The sequence below is a fragment of the Acanthochromis polyacanthus genome, chromosome 20 (genome assembly GCF_021347895.1).
Source record: "Acanthochromis polyacanthus isolate Apoly-LR-REF ecotype Palm Island chromosome 20, KAUST_Apoly_ChrSc, whole genome shotgun sequence".
NCBI classification, from domain to species: Eukaryota; Metazoa; Chordata; class Actinopteri; family Pomacentridae; genus Acanthochromis; species Acanthochromis polyacanthus.
In genome coordinates this window covers 26,638,509-26,654,613 of record NC_067132.1, presented here as the reverse complement: position 1 = coordinate 26,654,613, position 16,105 = coordinate 26,638,509, and the positions used below count along the sequence as shown (strand labels likewise).

At 39.0% G+C, this 16,105-nt stretch overlaps 1 protein-coding gene across 2 annotated transcripts in view; it reads right to left on the bottom strand.

Annotated features, from left to right (window-relative positions):
* The window catches only part of rnf152 (ring finger protein 152), a 56,883-nt gene that overhangs the window by 15,687 nt on the left and 25,091 nt on the right, over positions 1–16,105 (bottom strand). The window contains exon 2 of one of the 2 annotated variants that reach the window (XM_051940416.1): positions 3,760–3,843. The exons of the other annotated variant lie outside the window; for it this stretch is intronic. The gene's annotated coding sequence lies outside the window, so the exon portion shown is untranslated. The remainder of the gene's footprint in view (positions 1–3,759; positions 3,844–16,105) is intronic. 2 annotated transcript variants of the gene reach the window in all.

Sequence of the window (16,105 nt, the reverse complement as noted above, 5' to 3'; positions counted from 1 at the left end):
TTAATCCAGAAGTCATCAATTAACTGAAACTGCAGTCCATTTGTCAAACACGCTTCATGTTAACTGCACAGGCGAGAAGGACGAAGAACAGCCCGTCCTTGAGGAGTGTTTCACTCGACGCAACCAACGTGGGTCTACAGGCAAGAGCTTCCATCTCTGTGAGGACCAGATGCAGGTTTTAGACTCTAAACTGAGCACGTTTCTGGGCCAGAAAAGGCACAAAAAGACCAAAATAGGGCAATAATAATCACACAGATGATGCTAAAGGACAAAATGATTGACCCACAGATTGACCACAGAGAGACAAAATCTTCAATGTGGGAAACATAAAACCAAAATTTCACACAAAAATCACCAAAATGAGAAGCAAAGAGACACAAAAAGACTAAAATAAGACTAAAAATGACATCCTCGGATGTCAAGTGTCCATTAATTATTAGTTTAGGAAACAAAATTGGATGTAAAATGTCCTACAATGAGACAAACTACTAATATCTGAATCTGAGGAAATGCGAGAAACACAAAAAAAAGACAAACTGCAACACAAAATGACCAAAATTGAGATGCAAAATGTTCACAATGAGGCACAAAAAAAGACCAAAGTGAAAGAGAAAAAGACTCAAATGTGACACAAAACAACAAAACCATCAGAAAGAGACAGAAATAACTAAATGAGACACTTTGCGGCACAGAATGACCCAGAGAGACACCAAAACACAAAAACCAAAAGACTGAAATGTGATGCAAAAACTCCTAAATGAGACACGAAGCAACAAACAGGAAACTAAGAGTGACTGCAAGAGACACAAAATGACCAAAATGAGACAACAAGCAAACAAAACGAGACGGAAAAAGACCAAAATCAGACAAAATACCGTCACTAAAACACACAGAAAGACCTAAATGAGACACACAGTGACCAATATGAGACATGAAATAACCATAAGCGACATAAAAAAGACTAAATCGGACACAAAAAATTCCAAGCGAGACACAAAAACAATATGTTTTTGATGGAGGAACCGAACTGCAAGGAAAAAGAGATAAATGATCACATCTGGACCTTTAAAGCAAAATTCATGACCTTGACATTTGGGCTCGTACATTAAATCCAAAGCAACATATTCACATACAAACTCCGCAGCACACCTGTTTGCGTCTCCGCTGTCCCGTCATCGGGTCACTCAGAGTCCAAACGCTCATCAGCAGCACAGATCAGAACTCTTTGATGAAAGGCTGAGAAACTGAGGCGTTTCCACGCAGATGAAAGGGGTGAAGCTGCGACTTCAGCAGCCCGAAGGCTCGATGTGCATCTACTGATCCAAATAAAGATGCAGGGGGGTGAAGATAAGGGCGGCTTCAAACGGCTCCGACACTTTTAATTAAGCTAATCTGTGGCTGCTTACAGAAACTATCTAAACGAGAATTATGTTAAAAAACTACCAACGGCGGGACAATGGAGCTGTCAGTTCATTACGCCTCCTGAAAAACGTTCAAGTAATATTTTTCTAAAAAACATCTCGGAAAGCGGTCTTCAGATGACTCATAATGTGCTTTTTCTTTCGCTCTCGCGCCAGAAATCATTTTGTAAGGGGAGGTCTTCAAATGGAGTACATCTCGCTGCGGAATGAAACATTCACTTATTAAATAACAGACTTCACCGCAGAGAGGGTGATAAAATTTAACGGCAGGCCTCGGGGCTGCGAGGAGACGTTTGAAAATCACAGAAGAGCTTTTCTCTCTGCCGGCTGAGCCCAAACGTCTGACGGCAAGGTGCTAAATAAGAGTCATTCCTGCTGCATTGGCACCTGAGAGGACACCCCCGACCTCGATATCCATCCTGAGTACGAGATGATTCCCACATCAGCCAGCAGCACAGCTGGAAAATGTGTGTTTGAGTGTCTGTGTGTGCATTAGCGGCGTTTAATAAGACACAAAAGTGACCGAAATGAGACAAAAAATACCCCCCAGATGCCTAAATGTTCCAAAAAAAATTGCACAAAATTACTAAAATTGGGCAAAAACAACTGAAAGGTGACAGAAAATTACCAAAATGACACAAAAATAATACAAAAAGACACAGAGAGGCATAAATGTGACACAAAATGACCCATATGGGACATGGAATGATGTCGAGACAAAATCAGACACAAGACAACTAATCGAAACACAGGAAGACCAACATAGGAAACAAACAGAACCAAAGTGACATGAAAAGTAAACATAAACAGACCTATAAAGATATTAAAGAGACAATAGAAGACCACAATGACATAGAAAAAAACCCACAGAGGCTTAAATGACACAAAAATAAGCAAAATGATGACAGAAAAAGACCAAAATGACACAAAAAAATATCGCAGAAACACACAGAGAGGCATAAATCACACACAAAATTACCTAAATGACACAAAAACGACCAAAAATGTGACAGAAAAAGACACAGAGGCCTAAATGAGATACAAAAATGACCAATATGAGACGCGGAGTGTCCATAAGACACATAAAAAGACAAAAAAGAGGAACTAAAAGATCAAATAAGATACAAAACAACTAATAACAGACTGTGTAAGATGCAGACTGACCAAATGTAGATACAAAAAGATCAAAATCAGACACAAAACTAATGTAAAGCAACATAAAAAGTCTTCACTGAGACAGACTGAGACCACAAGAGACACAAAAAAGACTAAAATGACATGAAACATACACATAAAAAGACTCAAATGTGATCAAAATGATCAACAAAGCACCAAAAATGAAAAAGAAAGATCAAAATTAGACAAAAAACTATCACAATAGACACATACAGGGCAAAATGACACATTAAATGGCAAATATGACACAAAAACAGCCTAAATAAGACAGAAAAGGGCACAGAGAGGCTTAAATTATACACGAAATTACCAAAACGAAACAAAAATAAATGAAAAGTGACAGAAATTACCAAAATGACACAAAAATATTCTAAAAAAGACACAGAGTCCTAAATGATCCACAAAATTACTTATATGAGAGAAAAACAACCAAAAGGTGACAATAATAGAATGTCTGAGGCACAGACTGACCAAACATAGACATAAAAAGACCAAAATCAGGCACAAAACCAATGCAAGGAAACATAAAAAGTCTTAAATGAGACAGATTAAGACCACAAGAGACACAAAAACATTGAAATGAGACAAAACCAAAGCAGCGTAAAGATTAAAAGACTCAAATGAGAAACAAAAAGACCAAAATTAGATTTAAAAAATGCGAAAGGTGACAGAAAAAAGATCAAAATGATACAAAAATTATAAAAAACACAACCAGAGGCTTAAAATGAGAAAAAAAATGACCAATATGAGACATAGATCGACCACAAGAGACCCAAAAAGATCAAAATCACACCCAAAGAAACCCAAAAACTCACACAAATCACAAAACAACTAAGGTTCCGCAAACATTTCATGAAGCCTAGTCACCCCATAAAAATATTAATGGTTGAGTGAACTTTATAGTACAGTAAGATAAAAATAAAGTCAGCATATGTGCCGTTATTTACTATATTTTGGTTGTCCAACATGAATTCCGTTGGTTTTTAATTGTTTTTAAGCTGCTAAAACGTTGTAAAGATGCAGAGAGAGCAGAAGACTTGTGGAAATAACAACTGAACATTAAAATATGACTATTTAATCATGATAGTTGGAAAAAAGAACTTATTGAACGACCAGTAAACAACAAGTTCTTCTACAAAACCCAACAAAACGACCCACTCACCCATACTGGAACTGGCCCGAACCAACGTGATCCAATGAGTCGTGACGTTCAGGATTATTAAAAATAAAGCAGCGATACCAGGATCTGTGTAGAACAAACGGAGCAAAGACAACATGTCAACGTCGACATTAAACACTGACGAGCTGCACGGAGGTCTGAGGCAGTAAAACAGGAAGTTTCCCCAACAGTTTTCCTGCAGGTTGTAAAATGGTGTTTGACGGCTCATAGTAAATTCCAACCAAGAGTTTACGTAGGCGGTTTCTCTCAGATCCTACATCATAGAAACTCTTGAAACTCATGCATTCTTTAAAAAAAATGGAAAACACCACCAATTATCAAGCCAGTAAAAGACCAAAATGAGACAAAAATACTACAATAAGGCATAGAGGGGGCTAAATGAGACTTAAAAAGATCCAAATGAGACAAAAAATAGCCAAAAAAAGACTGAATATGATGCAAAATAACCAATAATAAACTATATTACACACAGGCCCACCAAATGCAGACACAACAAGACTAAATCCTGACAAAACTAATGCAAAGAGACATAAAAAGTCTTAAGTGAGACATATTAAGACCACAAGAGACACAAAAACACCAAATTGAAACAAAACCAAAGCAACATACACATAAAAAGACTCAAATGAGACCAAAATTATCAACAAAGTGGCAAAAATGAAAAAGAAAAACATCAAAATTAGTCCAAAAAACACCAAAATTAGACACATAAAGGACAAAATGAGACATTAAATGACAAATATGAGACAATTTTTTTTTTTAAAGGCAGAAAAAGATAGAAAACACACAAATTTGACTACAAGGGGATGCAAAATGACTACAAATGGACACAAATTCGTCAGAAGGAGATGCAAACCAATTACAAATGGATTAAAATGGCCACAAAGACGCAAGACAAAATGACTAAAGTGAGACAAACTGCCTACAGAGCGACCTTTCGTGTTATTAAAAATAATATTTATGCATTTTTTTGCATTTTACGTCCTTCTTGCGTCAAATGTGAAGTAGCTGTTGGGCTTTAAGTGCGGTGGGCTTCGGCTAATGGGAAGAACGTCAGTGTGAAAGAAAAATAATCCATTTAAATAGGACTTATAGCGGCGAGGACATTAATGCATGAAGGTTAAACTGGCTGTTGAATAATATCGAAGCTATCAAGTGCCTCTTAGCAAACGGCTGGGGACGTATTAATGAAAAATATGACTTTCACAGGTGGTTTATAAATGATTTTTCTCTTTTAATGCGGTTTTCTCAGTTTGGTTGTTGCGATATTTTGGACATCAAACGCCCGTTTTTATTCAGTCTAATTAAAATTAATTGCTGCATTGACATCTCTTGAATGTTTTATTCACTTTTAGTGCATTATGGGTAAATCGAAGGTTGATTAAAGGCCTTTACAAATATTTCTTTCCACCAAAATACAATTAAATTCCCCAAAAATGTGAATGAAACGGCAAACATTTTCATTCTCATGCATAAATTCACTAATTTATGCTGTCTTTAAGTGCTCTCTTCAGTTTAATCCATTAATCCTTTGACTCGTTAGTGGTTTCTAGGCTTTTTCCTTTGCTCCTGTCACCTTTTTAATATATATTTCCTAAACATAAAGTCCTGCATCAGTATGGAAGCAGCACAACCATGAACATTGGAAACACCAGTCACTTTACATTTTATAGGCGTTTTATTGCTTACATTTTTTATTTTTTTATTTTTGCTTACATTTTTTAAATTAGCTTCCATATTGGCCCAATCATACACTGCCTGCAGTTCAATCGAAAACTCTCTGAATTTTTATCTCATGACTGTTGGGTGTAACTGAGTCAATAATGGCTTCACAGCTGCATTGAGGAACGCAAAATTTTGTGTTTGTACAGAATCCAGTTTGTGAAAATGGTTTGTTTTTAGCATTTTTAAGCTGAAATATGTAGAATAAAGTGTTTTTCGATGAAACGTCCTGGTTCTAAGCTTGGATTTGGTGAATTGTTTGGACCGTCTAATGATTCTTGCTTGTTGTACAGTTTCTGCCTTTGATAAATTGTGCAATTTTAGTTATTTTTAAAATTTGTAGTCATTTTGCATCCCTTGGTAGTCAGTTTGTGTTGATTTCGAGTCATTTTGCACATCTTTGTGGCTGTTTTGTGGTCTGTTTGCATCTCTTTCTAATGATGCTGTGTCAACATGTAGTCATTTTGCATCCCCTTGTGGCCATTTTGTCTCACTTTGTAGTCATTTTGCATCCATTTGGCATGCTTTTGTTACTGTTTTGGTTCTTTCGTAGTTTACTTACATACCATTGTGGTCATTATGTGTCAATTTGCATCCCCTTCTAGTGTGTTTGTGTTCCTTCATATAAATTTTGCTTCCCTCTGTAGTCTTGTGGCATTCATTAATAGTCATTTTGCATCCTTTGGGCACGTCTTTGTCCTTCTGTGGTTACATTGCATCCTGTTGTAGTGAATTTGTTGCATTGTGTTTATTTTGTGTTCTTTTTGAGGTATTTTGCATCCCTGTTGTGGCCATTGTGTATCACTTTCTTGTCATCTTGAATCTTATTGTAGGGGTTTTGTGTCTAGTTATTTGTGTGCATTCTGCATTCTTTTGCAGTTATCTTTCATGTCTGTTGTAGGCATTTTGTGTTCATTTGATTCCATTTTGCATCCCATTGTTGTCATTACCCGTGACTTTTTACGCCCTTTCATTGTCGCTTTGGAGCCTTTGTAGCCATATTGTACTTATTCTGCATCCTTTTGTAGTCAATATGAGGCATTTTGTTGTCATTTATCATCCTTCTGTTGTCATTTTGTGTCACTTTATAGTCATTACGCCTCCTTTTGTTGTCATTTTGAATGCCTTTGTGGATGTTTAAGTCCTTTAAGGGGTGATCTGCATCCCTCTTTAGTCATTTGGCATCCTAATGTAGCCATTTTGCACGCATTTAGGGCTGTTTGTGATTACTTTGCATGCCTTTATAGTCATTTTGCATCAGTTTGTAGTCATTTTTGTGCCCCTTTGTACCCATTTTGCATCCCTTTATGCTAATTTCCAGTCACTTTATAGCCATTGTGTGCTAAATTGTGAGCCAGTTCAACCTTGCATTAATGTCCTCATAGGTATAAGTCATATTTAATGAATGAAATGAATTATTTTCCATTTGCGCCAACGTTCTTCCCATTAGCCGTGATCACGTCGGAGCCCCACTACACCTACAGCCTAACAGCTACTTTCCATTTATTGCAATCAAGATTTAAAATGGCAATTAAACAGGCTAATATCATTCTGAATAACATGAAAGGACTCGAGAAGGTTCAAGTGCTCCAACGACGCTGCAGGTTGATGAAGTGTGTGCTGTTGCCTGGCAATAGGAGGCAGGACAACGGCCACATTTAAGGCAAGATCTTGGAAATGTGGCAGAGCAACACGAGCGCTATCCTCTGTCAATGACAGCCGTGGGCTCAGCAATCCATAGTGTGTAAACAGGCCACCTCCAGGCATTAAAGGGACGCAGGAATCAGCACAGACAGTAAACAATTAGCCAATGAGACGCTAAACTAACTCTGCAGATGATGGAGGAATGTTTCTGAGTGTCTGTCAGCTGTCAAACTAAACGGAGGCTCTAACTGGCAGGTTAAACAAGAAAAAGGATGTTTGACACTTGCTCGAGGGTTTTCTTTTTGGCATCAACAAAAACAACAGGTTGTTTTCCCTCCAACTCCTCACAGAAACATGTCATGATTATATCGCTCTGGACCAGCTTTAATTCACATAAAGGAATGAGTCTTAGTGTTCCCTCCGTGGCATTGAGTCCATTAAAATCTGTGGCTGTATTAAGGCTTTGCTGCAGCGACAGCATTGGATTATTAAATGATGTTTGTATCAATATGATGAAGAGATTTTCAAAAACAAACATTCCCCACCGACTCTCCCCTCCTGTTTGTGGTTGTTCTTTGTCTGTCGTTATTTTACGTCTTCACAGTCATTTTGTGTGTCTGCCCACGACTAGCATTTCTTTTCAGTTGGTTTGCATCTCTTTGTAGGTGTATTCTAATTTTTTGGGGGGCATTTTGCATGCCTTTTTATTTGTTTTGGTCCTTATGTAGTCTCTTTGCATCCCTATAAATCATTTTTCATCCCCTTGTAGTTATTTTGTACACCATTGTGGTTGTTTTTCATCTTTTCAAGGTAACTTTGCATCCATTTGTATTCATTTTGAGCTCCTCTTTGGTCATTTTGCTTCAATTTGCAGCCATTTTGCATCCCTTTAAAGACATTGTGTATCCGTTTGCAGTTCAATTCTGTCAATCTGTAGTCATATTGCATATCTTTGTTGTTATTTTTGGTCCTCTTGTGGTCTTTTTACATCTCTTTCTGGTCATTTTTATCCCTTTTCAATCATTAGCATGCCATTGTGGTTGCTTTCTGCCCTTTAGTGGTAACTTTAGAGCCCTTTGCAGTCATTTGTGCCCATTTGCTGTCACTTTAAATCGTTTTGTAGTAATTTCACATCCATTTGAAGCCATTTTTAAACTATTTGTAGTCATTTTGAATGTCGTCGTGGTTGTTTGTGGTAACTTTGCATCTCATTTGTCATCATTTTGCATCCCATTGTAGTTATTTTGCACGCCGTTGTGTGCCGTTTTTGTCCTTTAATGGTAATTTTGCATCCCTTTCTCATTATGAGTCCTATAGTGGTCATTTTGCATCCCTCTTTCATCACTTCACATTTTTTTGTCGTCATTTTGCATGCCGTTGTGGTCGATTTTGTTCCCTTTGTTTCGATTCTGCATCTTAGTAGCATTTAACGTTCCTCTGTTGTCATTTTGTGTCCGTTTATAGTCATTTTGCATCCATCTATGATCATTTTTCAGCCTTTTGCAGCCATTTTGCATATCATTTTTTAACCGCTGTGCCTCTATTTGTGGTCACCTTCCATCTCTGATTTCTTTCCACCATTTTTCCAACAACATTTTTAACATTGAACACTTGGAAACAATGATGTGCGAATTCAAGCAAGATAACTTAGGAGCATCTCCAACAAATGTTTTTAATAACATGATGAATGATGTTTATACATATAGGTAGAGTTATTTTTGCACTTTGAGCACATATAGGTGAGCTGTTTCAAGCAGTCTTTATGCTAAGTTAAAGACCAGATAAAAATGTCAAACTCATGCTTCAGTCAGCGGTGAGGGACTTCTTGAGGTCGGTTCAACAGTATATCTCTGCATTTATAAATGGATTGGTCTTTCTCTGCCTCTAATTATCAATGAAGAATCGATGGCTTCGCTCCACAGGCTGCACCATAATGATCAATCAATAGTTCTCCTCGGCAGTAAGTGGGCTGCAGATATTTCACTAAACCCTCCTCCACTCGTCTCTGTGTGCTTGAGGATATTTCACAGAAAGTGTCGCTTTCTCAGCCCCTTTTTTTTTCTTAATAAATCCATCTTTCATGCAAGTTGACACACTTCTTCATTATAATCCTAAATCCACAGACTATAAACCAATTAAGAACATTTAATCCTTCTATTTAAAGTGCAAATTGAAATCTTAAAAACAAGGCGGCAGAACAGATAGTGGAAACCATTAAGTAACAGCTGACGGACGTTTAAAACAAACACGAAACGCCTCGAAGACATTCCACAGAAGCAATTTCGAGATAAACCGGAGCTCTGCGAACGCGGGGCCACCTGCTAATACAGTTTGCAGTTTGAGAAATGGCTCCTCTCACGGCCTCCATCTCTTTCAAGCCTGACGCTCAGCCAAGGAGGGGAATATTTCACCGAGACGGATGTCAGCGCGGACACCTCCGGCTGGCGAAAACACAAAACGGGTCGATACGCTGATTGGCATGTAGCTCCCAAAGTGGCGGGTCAGGCCTTCCTCTGACAAATCCATCAGGACGCCACAGACTGATACTGTAGGAGCTGGCGGCCAGCCACGTGTTCATTTACATTTCTGCAGCGGTGACCTCGCTGTCGGTCTCCGGAGTCGGTCCAGTCAAACTAAACGGACAAAAACACGACCTGTCAGAGGTGATTAAGTGGATAGTTGGTCTTATTTCTGTTTAGAGTGGGAAAAGATAAGGAAACACCAGAAATATTCATAAGAGGTGCATTAATTGGCTCATTTTTAAAAATATTAATCATTTAGCATCCCTTTCTAGTCAGTTTGCATGCTATTGTGGCTGTTTTTGTCCTTTTGTTGCCAATTTGCATCCCTCTGTAGTCATTTTGTGCCCATTTCTACTCATTTTGCATCCCACTTTGCGGCTGTTTAAATCCTTTTGTTGTTGCTTTGTGTCCCTTTGTCATCACTTTGTGGCCACCTCAACATGCTCTCATTTCATTTCACACTAAAGCTACAGCAGAATCCGTGGAAATTATTACCTCCACATACATGAAACAAAAAGAATCTCACTCATAATATCGCAATATGTCGAGGCAAGATAACCGAAGCACTGGAATCCGTTTTGATCCCATCGAATCAGCGGCCTAAGCCAACCAAATCCACGAGGCAAAGCTGCACTGTCGAGGTTTCCAGTGTTTCAGGCTGTGATGATTATTCTCTGCTTTCTACACACATCAGCAAACAGCAGCAGCACCGCCCGAAAGCTTCATCTTCCTCCCCGAGAAGTGAAAACACAGAGGTGGGTTTGAAATAAGAATCGGCGACGGAGAATTCTCCAATTCCCACTTTAGGAGCAGCTTCACGTCCAATCACTCGCCAGAAAACGTCCCCAGATGCGACCAAATAAAGAGTCTTTGATATTTCCACTGCTGGTCTCTAAAGGGAGGGAAGCTGCTGAATCAAAGCCCTGCAGCTTTTCAAATAAATGTATTTACAGCCAAACTTGAGGCAGATTACCAAAGCCAAGTCATTACACGAGCTGGGTCACGAGTTTGGACCCAAAAAACACACAAAGCGATGCTCTGAAACGCCTCCCGCTGCTCGTTTGTACACGGAGAAGAGAAAAGAATTCGCCTCCCTGCATCCCATCGACACTCACTTAAGATAATGGGCCCTGTTGGGGAGGATATAGATTGGATAGTGAATTTCGGCGCTGCTGAATGTTCAGTCGAGGCAGATAAAGGCCTTTAGAAAAAGGACCCGCGGTGGCAATTTATCAGGATTAAAGCCGGATGGTGTGTCGTTGCCACGGCGTCAGGTGTTGTTCATTACCCCCGAGGTCGCCGAGGGAACCGCGGCGTCGATCCGCTGGCATGACGAGGTCACCCGAGGCCGCGCTTTAATCCGACAAAGGCCGCTTTGTTGTACGTTCAGCTGTTGATTCTGTGTATTTATTGGGAATTTCGTCAACACAAATGACCGAAAACTGTAAATAATAGTGCTCATAATCCAAATATTACGGGAAAATCTGCAAAAGCTCACATTTACAGAAGTGAAAGGTGATATTTTTAGACATTTGTATTTGATAAATGATGCAATGTTGTTTATTAAGGTAGAAGGGTTATTTTTGAACATTTTTTGCTTAATAGATACTGTAATGTTAAAAGAAATCAGCAAAAAGTCGTATTTGCAAAGCTGGAAAGGTTATTTTTTTAGATTTTTCCTTGAAACGTGATGCAATGTGGGAAAAAAACGTGGGAAAATTTACAGAAACTCACATTTGCTTAAGATTTTTTGCTTGATAAATGATAAATGTGGGGGGACATGTGACAAAATCATGCAAAATCCCTATTTATTAAGCTAGAAAAGTTTATTAAAAGTTTAATAAAAGATGTATTAGGAAATGCAATCAGCAAAAAGTCTCATTTATGAAGCTGGAAAGGTTTTTTTGAGATTTTTTGTTTGATAAATGATAAACATCGGGGGAAATGTGGGAAAACGATCCAAAATTCACATTTATTAAGCTAAAAGGGTTACTTTGAACATTTTTTGGGGAAAAAATCTGCAAAAGCTCACATTTACAGAAGTGAAAGGGGTTAGTTTTGAGAGATTTTTTGATTGATAAATGATAAATGTGGGAAAAAATGTGGAAAAATTTACAGAAACTCACATTTACGGAGCTGCAAGCAGCTACTTTTGGAGATTTTTCCTTGATACATGATGTAATCTGGGAAAAATCTGCAAAAACTGACATTTACAAACCTAGACTGGGTTATTTTTTCCCAGTCCCAGGATTTTTTCCTTGATAAATGATAAATGTAGGAGAAAATGTAGGAAAATCAGCAAAAATCACATTTACAAACCTCAGAGTTATTTTTTACTTGACAAATGATTTAATGTACGAAATAATGTGTGGAAAAATCAGCGAAAACCCAATTTTACCAAGCTAGAATGGATTATTTGTGGAGATTTTTGCTTGTTTTTGGTGTTTTTGGTTAAGAAAATTGCTTAATTGAGTAACCAATCAGCAAAACTGTTGGAAATGAGCTTTCCATTTACCGGTACTATTTCTTTCAGCGCTGTACGACTGGTTTCTCTGATTTTTGTTGTAAAGTGAAGCGAGCAGCGAAAGCAGACATGGAGAAGACAAGAACAAGCGCTGCTCCTACAGAAACATCACCGTTATTACCTCCGACTTCACCTCCTGTTTGAAGCTACAGAAACAGACAAATGTCAAACACGAAACGCACAAACACACGCTCTGAAAACACACTTCTGACCTTCAGCAGCGTCTCCTGAGGCCAAACATATGAAAGATTTCCTGTTCTTTCCTCTAATGAAACCGGTCCGGCTCCTCTTTCCGCCGCTTCTCAACCATAAAACCCTGAAACCAGCAGCCGACAGTGAGAGATTTCACCCAAACATTAAAGAATCATCACAGAGGACTCGCTGTCCTTTAGCCTGCAGACATTTAACAGACATGTAGAGACTTTTCTGCAACAAACAAAACAAAAAAAGCATCCCAACTGAAGTCAGAGATCCTCTACTCGCCATCCAACTTCAATTAAGTTTGTCACCCTTTTTATTGCAGTGAAAAATGAGCCCACAGTGAGGAAAAATTACACCTGGATGCCTAAAAGCTGCTCAGGTGTTCAGAAAGTTAATACAGTCCAACAGCTCTCGACAGCGTTTGTGGCGTCGCTGCATCTTTCCGTCGTCTCCACGGCAGCACAGGTGTGCCGAGAGAAGCGAACACCTGCCGAGCCGATCTGAACGGAAAGCCTAAACGACTCGAGCAGTTGGTGGGAAAATTGACGGGATAACGAGCCCGGCGAGATGCTCGTAAAAAGGACCAGACAGTCACACAAAGATGCAGTCAATGAAGAGCACAATGCAAAGTCAGCAAGAGAGAGGAGGAGGGGGAAAAAAACTGCTTTCCAGGGTCAATGTCAAATGAAATGCACCGAATCCCCCCATGAGAAAGAGTCCAACTGGAAGCAGATGGGAGAGGAGTTTCTCAGCTGGAGCTCCGGTGAACACAGAGGTCATAAATCAGGCGCTTGGCATCGAGCCGTCGGGCAGCAGTGAGCGAAACAGGCGTGTTTCAATCACCGGCGGACGAGCTGACGGAGCGGCGAGAGGAAGACCGGCCTGGACGAAACACGAAACTCACCAAAGAGACAAAAAACAGGCACCTGAGAGGAGAAGACGGGAATGTGGGTCGGATATTTCTGGAGCCATTGACCAGTGTCTTGCTGCACATACAGGACATAAAGAGGATCACCAATATCCTCCAACAAAACATCTCCATCATGTGGTCTGGTCTGATCACAGCCAACACACAATGAAGAACACAATGGGATTAAAGTTAACCCTCGTGTTGTCCTGCGGGTCAAAATTGACCCGTTTTAAAGTTGGAAAATGTGGAAAAAATATATATATTTTCACAGTGAAACTTCTGATGTCCACATTTTCAACATTTGTGGGAAATTTCTGAACATTTTTTGGTGGGAAAAAAAGAAATTTTAAAATGTTTAAGAACATTCACAAAAAAAAAAAATCAACCAAAATCCAGCAACTTTGAGATAAAGTAGACAGACAGACAGATAATGGTGTTAGAACTTTCTCATACTGCACTAGAAACATTTGAAAAATGAGCCCACAGTGAGTAAAAATACAACAGGACATGAAAAACACCCAGACACTGCTTAGAATTCACAGTGCCAGCTGAGAAATGTTCAATATTGGTCATTAAGTTTTATCTGTGTGAGGTGCAAAAGCATTAACAACACGTCCAAACAGAGAAAATCCACAAATCCATCTCTGTTCGAGCTTCCAATTTAGCCATAATTACACATGAAAAGCTCGTCTGTTTCGACACTAAGTAAACACGACCGCAGGAGATGCTCACACTCATAAATCTCCTCCTGCCTTTGGGATTTTCAGAAACAGCGAGTGCTCAGGAAGCTACAAAAGGTTTGTTCGATTCCTCTCAGAGGTCAACGCTCTCTCAGATTCAGCGATTATCAAAGCTGCCCCTCGGTCTTCCATCGCTTTCCACCTGTGATTGAAATGATTTATTTTCCTAGAAGAAGTGAGACTTGGTAGCGGGGAGGCGGTTGGTTTGATCCGACAGCCACCCGAGGAGTGGACAGATTACGGCTGGGCTGCAGGATCAGTCGCCAACACGCCGAGGTGAAGCCTCTGGATGCAGATAAAGCTTTCCTTTTCATCAAACACCTCGCTGGGAAAACCAATCCCAATAAGCTGCAGCCTGTCGCCACAGAATGGTTAAATTATAAGGGAGGTAATGGCAGCAATTTCAAAAGGGCACCTTGTGAAATGTGGCGTTTTCTTGTTTTGTTTTGTTTTTTTATTTCTCAGAATAACCAAATCGCCTGTTTATAATGAAGCAGAAACTGAGCTCCGTTTGATTCACAAGTCGTCCTCGTCTCTGAGGCTGAGCTTCACATGTTGGCAGCTCCAGAAAGATTAACTTTAGACAGTCCAGAAATCCTGCAAGGTGACATCAAGTACAAGCGAGCACAGCGGGATCGTGTCAGCCGCCCGGGCCAGAACTGTGAGGCTTTGAACCAAAGAGAAACCACAGGAACCACAGCGGCCGGTCCAACTCTCTGATTCCAGCTCGTCCTTCTCCTGTGAGCAACGATGTTCCAAACACGTGCCAGCACTTCATTTGGAGGGAATCCATGTTGTCGCAGTTAATGGGAATGAATGACACACTCTCCTTCGTTTGGCGATTTAGGCAGATGCAGGCTTTAAAAAGTACGTTAGCTTTTGTGCCATCAGTCATTTTCTCGCATTAGCATCCAATTTACACCTGGGATTAGACACACAGCTCATGGCTGGATCACTGGCACTTTAATTTACACCTGGAGGTGAATCATCACATGCTTTTTATATGCTCAAAAGTCTGATAATTTCATACATGCCACATGCTAATTGTATTTGCATAACAACTAGAGCCCAAGATAAGACGAAAACGCAAGAAAATTAAGTAAGTTTTACACAGTATTTGGAGAAAATACACAAAACACTATGTGGAGAAAATACACAAAACACACTGCAGACAGTGCAGATGAAAACTGATAAGTTAGCTACTGTCAGCTAAACATCTACGCTGATTTTAGATCATCTTTTGAGAATATAAATATCAATGATAACAAAATAAACTTAAAACCGTTGTCCCATAGATCCCTCAACTGTAAATGAAAGACCTTATCTGAAGCTAATAGTGTTATGCTATATTAGCTTACTAGGACTAGCTAGCTAGCTTTATTTTTTCCTTTTGTCGGCTAAACATCCTTGCCAATTTCAGATTATTTTTATGTAAAGAATTTTAAAATCTGTCATAACAAAGTTAAAACTTTCGTCCTACAGGCCCATCAATTGTAAATTAATTTGTAAAAGGTAAACTAGCTGACTACAGGCAATGCCACACATAGTTATGCTATATTAGCTTGCTGTAGGAGTAGCTAGCTTGAATTCTCTGCTACTGCTAAATATCTCAGCTAATTTTGCATTATTTAATGTAAGGAATTTAATTATCAATGATAATAATAAAGGAAAGTCACAACTTTAGTCCCGTAGGTCCTTTAATTGTAAATCAATTGACATTAATAAAACCACTTAAAATGAAATGTCGACAATAGTTTGTGGATGCGTAATCAAATATTCATTTTGTAGTTAAGTCAACTGCAAAAACACATCTGTTGACTCTGCTAGTGTTAATTTAAAAATTTCAGATTGTCTGTCTTAAGGCTAGCTAGCTAAATTTATGTTAAGCTAATAATGCTAGTGCTACATTAGCTTGCTGTAGCACTAGCTAGCTAGCTTGCTATGAAACATCCCTGTAAATTTGCCATTAATTTATTTAGATTTCAGTGATAAAGTAAAGTTTTGCCCTATATTGTAAATTAATTGGCTTTAATCAAACTGTTTAAATAGAAAAAAAAATCTCTGT